Below are 9,799 nucleotides of genomic sequence, written 5' to 3'. Positions count from 1 at the left end.
CGCTCAGAGAGCAAGGGACAGAAAGAGATAAAGATAAAGAGAGTGAGAATATATATATATATATATATATATATATATATATATATATATATATATATATATATATATATATATATATATATGTACGTATATATATATATATGTACGTATATATATATATATATATTTTTTTTTTTTTTGAGATTATAGCTAGTAGTAACTAGTAGTAAACTCGGGGCGTGGCTAAACAGTGTTGTCGACGCACCACACGCAACCTAGAACAATCCCAAACCCCCAATCTGGACAACCCCAAAACAGAGCCGACAACCAACACAGAAAATTACAGAACCATACATAATTTTTTTTTTTTTTTTTTTTTTTTTCCAAACCATATTAGTGAACAGACCAGGCCACAAAAATAAAAGGAGGTGTAGGGGAGGAAGGAAATGCAAGGAGACCACAAACCCTTTTTGTTTTTTTTGTTTTTTTTTTTAATATAGCTAGTCGTAACTAGTAGTATACTAGGGGCGTGCATCAAGAGAGGTCTGCTACAGATCACCATTAGTCTAACCACCACAAGAAGACAAGGTAACCGAGTATGTGAACAGTGATTAAAGATCAACGTGATCATGTGAATATGATGGTGACAGTGATGGTGATAGTGATCATGCATATATGACCTCTGACCTCTGAGAAGGCCAGAAGCAGGCCAGAGAGGCCCTCAGAGCCCAGACAGCCGGCGGACATCACAGAGCCCGGATCCAAGCCGCCCCCCCAGGCAGAGGCCCACGCTCCAGTCCAGAAACGGGGCCGAGGAAAGCCCCGGCCGGGGACCCCAGCAGTCCCGGGACCTGGGCCCCGCGGAGCCACGACCGGCAGGAGCCGGTCCACCCCGGGCGCCGGATGCCCGGGGCGGGCAGGACCGAGAGCACAAGGCCCAAGAGCCCAGGAGCCAACCCCCCACCCCGGGCCAAGGGCCATGACCCACCCGGGAGAACCAGCCCACACGGGCGGCTACCCACCCCAGGCCAGTACACCCCCCAGCGCTCCGGCCACGCACCCCGAGATCCAGGGCATCACCCCCCCCCCCCCCCCCCCCCCCGCCCCACCCCCACCCCCACCCCCACCCCACGACCCCCACCCGGAACCCACCCCCCCGTCCACCGCCCGGCCCACCCCTCCCACCCCCTGTCCTCTCCCGCCTCACTCCCCCCCCGCCCCAACCCAACACTCACACCCACTCACTCACACTGACACACACTTAAGGCCCGTCCATGCTTCACATGTACGCGTTTCCGCGTCCGCTTTGGAGGGTCCGCGCACCACCGATGCGGACGCGCTTTCTCTCATGCTACATTTTGAGCTCAGCTGTGCGCGTCTCCTGCAGGCGCGGTGATCCACGCAGCCTCGAGAAGCTTTTCCGGCACTACAGACTGTTTATCTGCTCCTTTATTACGGATTATTTAGAGAAAATTAAGCACATACATTGTCAGTACATTATCTTTAAGTATTAAAGTTTATTTAGCCTTTTTTTTTCTGTTTATGAATCGCGGGGCGGAGCCGGAGCGGTTAGTTACTTTTTCACTTCTGTCTGCAGACCTTCTCCTCCCTCCAGACATTCTCTCTCTCTTTCCACGAGTTTTTCACTCTTTCGGTGTCTTTAAGTGGAGCCATCAGGCTGGAGCTCCGTCTACTTTCACTTTTACCGTCATGTTTTGTTTGCTATGGCGCTCTGGCGCAGGCGCACACTTCCGCGACCTGCGCGCAATGCGCAACGCGGTCTCAAATTCTGGCTGCTGCGGGGACATCCGCGGACCGGTCCGCGCGGACCCTAGCGGACAGGAATTCATGACGATGTTTACGTCACGCGGACCAACGCGCAACGCGCACCCACGCGGACATGTGAAGCATGGACGGGCCTTTAGTCATCGAACACTAAATGTGATGGTGATAGTGATGGTGATAGTGATCATGCATATATGACCTCTGACCCCTGAGAAGGCCAGAAGCAGGCCAGAGAGGCCCTCAGAGCCCAGACAGCCGGCGGTCATCACAGAGCCCGGATCCAAGCCGCTCCCCCACTCCGGTTCAGAAATGGGGCAGAGGAAAGTCTCGGGCGGGGACCCCGGCGGCCCCGGGGCTCGGGCCCGGGCCCGGGCCCCGCGAAGCCACGACCGGCAGGAGCCGGTGCACCCCGGGCACCGGACGCCCGGGGTGGCCCAAGGCCCAAGAGCCCAAGAGCCGACCCCCCACACAGGCGGAGGGCCATGACCCACCCAGGAGAACCGGCCCACACGGGCAGCTACGAGATCCAGGGCATCACCCCCCCCCCCCCCCCCCCCCCCGACCCACCCCTCCCATCCTCTCCCACCTCACTCCCCCCCGCCCCAACCCAACACTCACACCCACTCACTCACACTGACAGACAAACACACACACACACACACACACACACACACACACACACACACACTCACATTCTGACACACTCTCACGCACGTGCGCACACACACACACACACACACACACACACACACACACACATACATAAATACATACACACATACACACATACACACACACACACAGAGTTCACCCTAACCCAAACACACTGACATTCCTTATTATAATATAATTTCCTTATTATAATATAAAACAAACAAATTAATTTTACAAAATTATTGACATGACATGTACATCTGTCTTTGATAAAGAGCATAATAATACGAAGCATTTAAGCATTTTTGAATGCTTTGCATATTAAAATAATCACTCAATCACATGTAGCCGTTTTTTTTTTTTGCTTGAAGTCCTCAAAAGATGGAAACTTTCGATGTTTTGAGTTTACTCTTGTTGAGACTAAATTTAAAATGAAAAAAAGGATGCTTGAAACCTCTAAGTCTCAGCACAGGTTCTTTTATTTGATCGAACATGGATTAGACAGCGAAGGAGGTCTATACTAATAATAAAATAAAGATACGAGGCGCCTCGGACCATCAGCCCTGCAGAGATCAGATCTAGTCGGAACCCAGGCGAAAATGGTGCCTGTCGATTCCAGAAAAGGGTCTTTAAAGCCTGTTTTTGCACAGTTAGGGAGGGCTCTTTCTCTACACTTTTATCCTTGAATTTTATGACCTGAGCAGACCGTTACCAGACCCTCTTCCTAATTCACTGTGGCACTGATAACGGCTTGTCTTATCGTGACAGGCCATCCCACAAGTTGAGATGTTTAGACTTCTTCCTCCCTTAAGACACTTAGGCAACAATAAATGTAATGACCGGATCTCTTCTCCAGGGCTGTGGTTTAACACCGTTTATAGCTCACTCAAAGGTTAAACTAAAGTGACCTTTCAAATATGCAGTCACAAAATAAAAGAGCAGAGTAAACATCACAGTGTAGTCATATAAATGGATAGAAATATACAACACTCCCCAGTCCAGTAGAAGGCACTCAGCTATCATTATCAGAAGATTTTGAGTCAGCTGATAAGAAAAGATTGTGAGATATCTCTGATTACTTCTTTCATTTGGGTCAGACACCCCCCCCCCCCCCCCCCCCCCCCCTTGCTGGAAATAAGCTTTTTTTCTTTCTTTCTTTCTTTTGAGCCAATCAACTGTTCAGTTTATGAATCACAAGTCAATTTCCTGAATCTGGGTTATTTTGGCTAAGCACCAGATCATCATGAAAAATAGTCATAATTGGCAATCTGTGCTCGAAAAACACACTTTTCAGGGTGAGTAACACCTGCAGAGTCAAGTGAAAGAACAAGGAGATTCAAACAAATCAACAGAAATCATCTGCTCCAAAGTGCAGATTTGTGACATTTCACTTTCTTGTAGGACACAAAACACTGAGACCAGGGACGTGTTGACTTGATAGTATCTGTTTGGAGGCCTTTATCTGGGGAAAAAAAAGACCAAAAGTGAAGTTTACCACTCTTCTGCTGCTGGGGAACGGGGGGACGGGGGATGGCTCTGCCATCTTTAAGAGATTAGTATGCGTCAGCCCAGCTAAGACCGCTTGCATTCTGGTGTAATCCATCGTATGTAGCCAAATGGAAGAATGTAGAGCTTAGTCTAATAGACACACCTATACAGTCGATGCTTGCTGCATAGACAAGGAGAAAGAGGTATTTTAAACAACAATTGAGTGGGTCAGCCTTTCACTAAAAGTCTGGGCAGACACTGTGTTATGGTAAAATTAAATATTATAGTGTTTTGGTGTTCTTTCTGGTAATGGTTAAATCATATGACTGAATGTTCCTTTTGCACTAACAGCTTCATGATACATTGTTTTTTTTTAATAACTCACAAGACTCACATTGCATTGAGATTCAGGTCTGGGAAACCTTCTGATAAGATGCCCAGTTTCTGCAGAGTTGTGGATCTCAATAATGACCACATTGTCTTCCAAGGTTGTTATCCTCTAAACTGCCCAGCACCTGCTCTGACTCCTCCAACTTGGGAGGAGTGTAAGTTTTATTCTTCTGTATCTGTCTCTCAGAGTTTTTTTGTCGTGCAGGCTGGCCAGTTGTCTGTATGACCCCTGTACTCCAAATAAAACTATCAAAAGACCATTCGTTGAGGATTCTTTTCACCCAAGACTGTCAGTGGTACATCATAGAATTTCCACGACACACTGTAAAATATTTTCAACTCCACAGAGAAATTGAATTCCTTAGATGGCCAGCATATGACCCTGATTTCATACCGGCACCACAAGATTGTAGCTATGAATCCTGGATTTACTCCCGTATCACCTCATTTTGCAGTATTATCAAAAAAGGTCAATTGATCTCATTTGACGGACTATGCCAAACATATGGATTAAGTAGCTTTGACTTTTACAGATATTTGCTGCTGCGAGATATTTTTGCAAAGAAATTAAAAACAATAACCCTTGCGTGACACAAACTATCATAAAAATGTTCATAGACGCTTATAACACAGGAAACACAAAAGGTCTCATAAATAAGATGTATCAAGGCATCACATCATTAAGCAAAGACAATACAGACTATATCAAACAAAGGTGGGAGAAAGAATTGGGCATAATGATATCAGAAGACGTGTGAAAGCAACCTTGGGAAATACAGTTATCATCCACCAGCTCTCGGACTTTGAGAGATTTCTGTTGGAAAAACTTGATTGGCTATTTTTATCACAAAGTGGAAACCCACTGGCATGCTGGAGGGAAGGTGGAGCGATAATGGCTGATCAGGCCCATAGTTTTTGGTCTTGTAGCGTTATTCAAACTTTTTGGAAAGAGGTAGCAAATGTTTCACAAATTCTTGGTTTTCACATTCAGCAAACTTTCACATCCCTTTACCTTGAACATATTCCTGATGGAATGAGTAGAGATGATGCCTATCTCCTGAAAATTCTATTTTTATTTGATTTTTATGGGTTCATGCGCTTCTTTCGACAGGTCAGATCAACCAACTCTTCTTAGTCCAAACCAGAAATACCACTTCGCTTTATCAAGCAGCGGTAAAAATGTCATCCTGTTCACAGATCCATTTTGGAAGCAGAAGAGGTGGTTCACTGAATTATTTCTGAGTGGTCCTTGTTTTTGGATATGTAGTACAATCAGCTGACCGAGTGGCCATTAAATAGACGCTGCTGAGATTCAATTCAACATTAAAGTTCAACGTCTTGCACCGTGAGTCTGGTTTCCTATACAGCATGCAATGATTTGGAAATCTTTGAAACCCAGCTTTCATTTGCAGAAGAACAACAACTTGACTTGTTCTTCTAGCACTTGCACTTATATATATGAATTTGTGCAGCACTTTGTGCCATCTGTAGTTGTTTTCAAATTGCTATATAAATAAAGTTGAGTTGAGTTGAGTTGAGTTCATAACTTCCTTGAAAAGGGAAGTTCTTTTAAATTTTTAGATCATTTATCATAATAGTTGCAACAATTTTTTGATTATTTCAAGAACATTCATAGCTATGTTTCTTTAAAATGTCTCTTCCATAAGTCCTATTAAAGTTCTGTTAAATGGATTTAAACTTCTTGTAATTACTGTTGAGTTTTTCTTTGAAGAAAAAAAGTTAGGAATAAGACAGCGAAGACATCTCTACGTATCATTAGAAGTCATACACTGGGATGCAGTCATAAAGAGGTTGATGGAGGGAAACGATAAGCGCCTGAAGTGCATCTCAGTTTTCGCTCAGCGTCCAAGTTCAGGTACTTCAGAAATACGGGCAGGCTCTTCTGGAAGATGACCATGGCCATTTGTAAGCAGGATTTGCCACCTGCGCAGCAAAGCAGGAGGAAGAGTGAGTGTGAGCACATGTGAGGTCGCTGCTCTCACAGTTGCTTTGCCAACACAAGAGGAGTGTCGCCTCCAGGTGGCGCAGTCCGATCTTACACACAGCTGTCATCAAAGCTCTCAGGAAGGGAGTTGAGCTCATTCCAGATGCCTGATAAACAGAGCAGTGAGGAAAAGGAGAATAAAACTATTGTCAGTTTCATGTGACTTCCACTCAGCAGCCTGCTTGACACCAACTGATGTTGAGACAGAACTGCTCAAGGTATTCTCCTATTCTCTGCAAACTCAGCATAAGGTTTTAAGAGATTAGTTGATGTGTATAATCTTGTTAACACATTTTAAGATCGACACATTTGTAATGAATTATAGTCATCATCATCTGCTGAGTGCATTGATGGATGAAAATAACAAATTATCAATAAAACATCTGCTTTGCAACCTTTTTATGAGATACTTGAACGGTTTATTTTCATACCTCTGCCCAGTCAAATATCTGCTGGTTACTGGCCATGTCCTCCAGGAGGAGTCTCTCCAGCTGCCGGTTCAACTCCTCAGGAAATCAGACCTTTTCAGATGGAGCGTCCTCACTCCCAGAGCTGTGCAGCTGAACAAACTGGAGTTTCTGTGGGAGTTGAAACAACGCAAGTGGCTGATGTGATGAACACAAAAGAGGTGATACCTCCAATCAGTTAACTTCATTTATGGATTTAACTTGGAAACATCAAATCGTAATAATAAAAAAAAGATATTCATAGGAAATCATTGCTTTACTCAATACTGATTCATTTGAAAGTAAATGACTTGATTGTCAATTCTTTCAATGACTGTTATTATTCCAGTGAGCAACAATGTATTGACCTACTATGTTAAATATCATTGAGCTCTGGTGAGCTGACCTTGGCCTCCCTTTGATTTTCTTGTGAAACTTCATGCCTTGCAATCGATGTGAAGGGACTCCTCAATGGATTTGGACTTCATCTCAATTTTGTCTCCCCACAGATCAGGTCGGTCTGGGGTCGGGGTCACCGGCTCTGGTTTTACTGTCAACAAATAACGCGGAGCCACACTTGTGTTTGTGTGGGCCGTTAACACACTTTATAAACTACAACCACCAACTTATGCTGCTCTGATTGAAAGAAACACAACAAATGATTTATTTTCTAGTATATATTTATATATATAGACTGAAGTTTGAATATACTTATTAAAAGAGCTTCCCTCGTAGGGTGGCTGGGCGCTCCCTTAGAGATAGGGTGAGGAGCTCAGACACCAGGGAGGAGCTCAGAGTAAAGCCGCTTCTCCCCACACCTCAGGATCCTCCCAGAAGAGCTGGAGGAAGTGTCTGGAGACAGGGAAGTCCGGGCAGCCTTGGCTGAGACTGCTGCCCCCGCGACCCGGTCACGGATAAGCTGTAGAAAATGGATGGATGGACGGATGGCATCCTGCGAACTTTTGTTAAAGAACAAGGCTGGTAATTATCAGGAATGTGCAAGCTGAGGATCCAGGTACCAAAATTAGAAAGGGCATCAGGAGAGACCTAATACAGGCAGCCATTAGTCTAACACACCACAAAACAATGTGGTGACTGAGTCCACATGCAGAACATGAGGAGTGCTGAGTGTTTAAAGATGAACGTGATCATGCAACTATGACCTTTGACCTCTGAGAGGACCAGAAGCAAGCCAGAAAGACCCATACGCTCCACAACCTACAAACTCAAATCTGATGCTCATCTCACAAATAAATAAACTAGAGCAGATTAGATTAGGCGATAATGGAATAATGAACTGGGGCGTGAAAAGTGAAAATCCAGGTATGAAATTACACAAGACAATCAGGAGAGGCCTACAGATAACTGTTAGTCTAACACAAGAAAACAAAGTAACCGAGTCCACATGCAGAATATGAAGAGTGAATGAAGAGTGATTAAAGAGCAGTGTGATCATGCATATATGACCTCTGACCCCTGAGAATGCCAGAAGCAGGCCAGGGAGGCCAACAAGGCCCAAATAACCTGTGGCCATCCCAGAGTCCAGATCCAAGCCACTCCCCCATCCACGCACTGGTCCAGAAGGGGGCAGAAGGAGGCCCCGGCTGGGACCCCCGGCGGCTACGGGGCCTGGGCCTCAGGGAGCCATATGGAACATGGAGGTGTTAAACACACAAACACCCACACACAAGTTAACACTTTAATAAATGACTTTGTCCTTGTTTCTGCAGATCAGTAAACCTTTGGTGAAGTTGCACAAAGAGAGAATCAACACCAGCACTGAGCAGCTCAAGTCTCTCCTGGGTCCAGAGTTCCTCAAACAGCAGCCACACTCTAAGCAGGAGAAAGCAGACATCTGGAAGATGACAGTTGTCTTCCTGACACAGCTGCAGCAACAGAACCAACAGCAGAGAAAAATTATGAACCACTACAACAAGCTGCAGTCATCCTCTGATACCAACCCGAGAGAGGCTGACTTTTCTCCTCTCAGCTCCACAGTCCAGACCAGCTGCACCAAAGACAGGAGTCCAGTCAACAGCGCCCGTTAGAGGCCCTGGTAGACACCTTCACACTGCAGATGATACAAACTCACAAGATCATATTGGTCAATGACCACTGGACTGAATTAAGTCATATCTTATTGACTATAGCTTTCTGGATCTGAAAAAGATTGGATTGAATTTGCAATACAATATTTCCTGAGGAAATCATTGCAAAAAATACCCTTCATCTTAAGGAAGAAAGCATTTTGTCATCCATGGTGCATGAATGTAATTTGATTGCATGAGCAATCTGTCTTAAAAGGTACTCCTGTATCATTTGTCATTGATCTTCAAGGTCAAACCTTCAAATGATCACAATGGACTCTGTCTCCATTCATGAACTGATGTGACTAAAACCTGATCTGTTGTAGGATCCAAATGTTTTCTCTTCCTTGTGAAATATTTGTTTGGTCGTAAGAAGCTTTGTTACCTTTAAGTTCCACTGTGAATTAAACACAGTATTACTGTCATACATGTGACCCTTCAATTAGTATTGATCATGCTGATCAACGGCCTTCCTCACCCATTTTACGGCATTGAGTTAAATTTAACATGGCTTTTTCATAATTCATAAAATGGCATGACCTGTTTTCATTGATGAAATTACTGTTTCATTCAAACAATATGATCTGTAATCAGGTGAGAATCAGGGTTGTCTTCTGCCCTTTAGAAATTGAACTCCATTTGGAGAAAATGTTCATAACATTGTGTTTTATGTGATAAAATACAGTACATTGTCTCTTATAGAGACTGTTGTTTCTCTGCTCTCTCTGAGTATAGTCTTGTAACAACCTACAAGCTGTTGTTGTGATGTATCATCATCTCTTGTTGAATTTAGTTATAATGTGGCTCACTGTTCAATTAAAAAAATACCTGTTGAATAGATACTGTTTCTGCCTCTAATGTTTTCTTCTAATGATTCTGTTTCTGCCTCTAATGTTTGAGATTCACAACCTTCTTTCAGATTAACAAAATGCACAGTGGTTCTTCATCTTCAATAAACTGATCAC

Source organism: Salarias fasciatus, chromosome 5 (assembly GCF_902148845.1).
Source record: "Salarias fasciatus chromosome 5, fSalaFa1.1, whole genome shotgun sequence".
Taxonomy (NCBI): Eukaryota; Metazoa; Chordata; class Actinopteri; order Blenniiformes; family Blenniidae; genus Salarias; species Salarias fasciatus.
Note: the sequence above shows the minus strand (reverse complement) of the source record.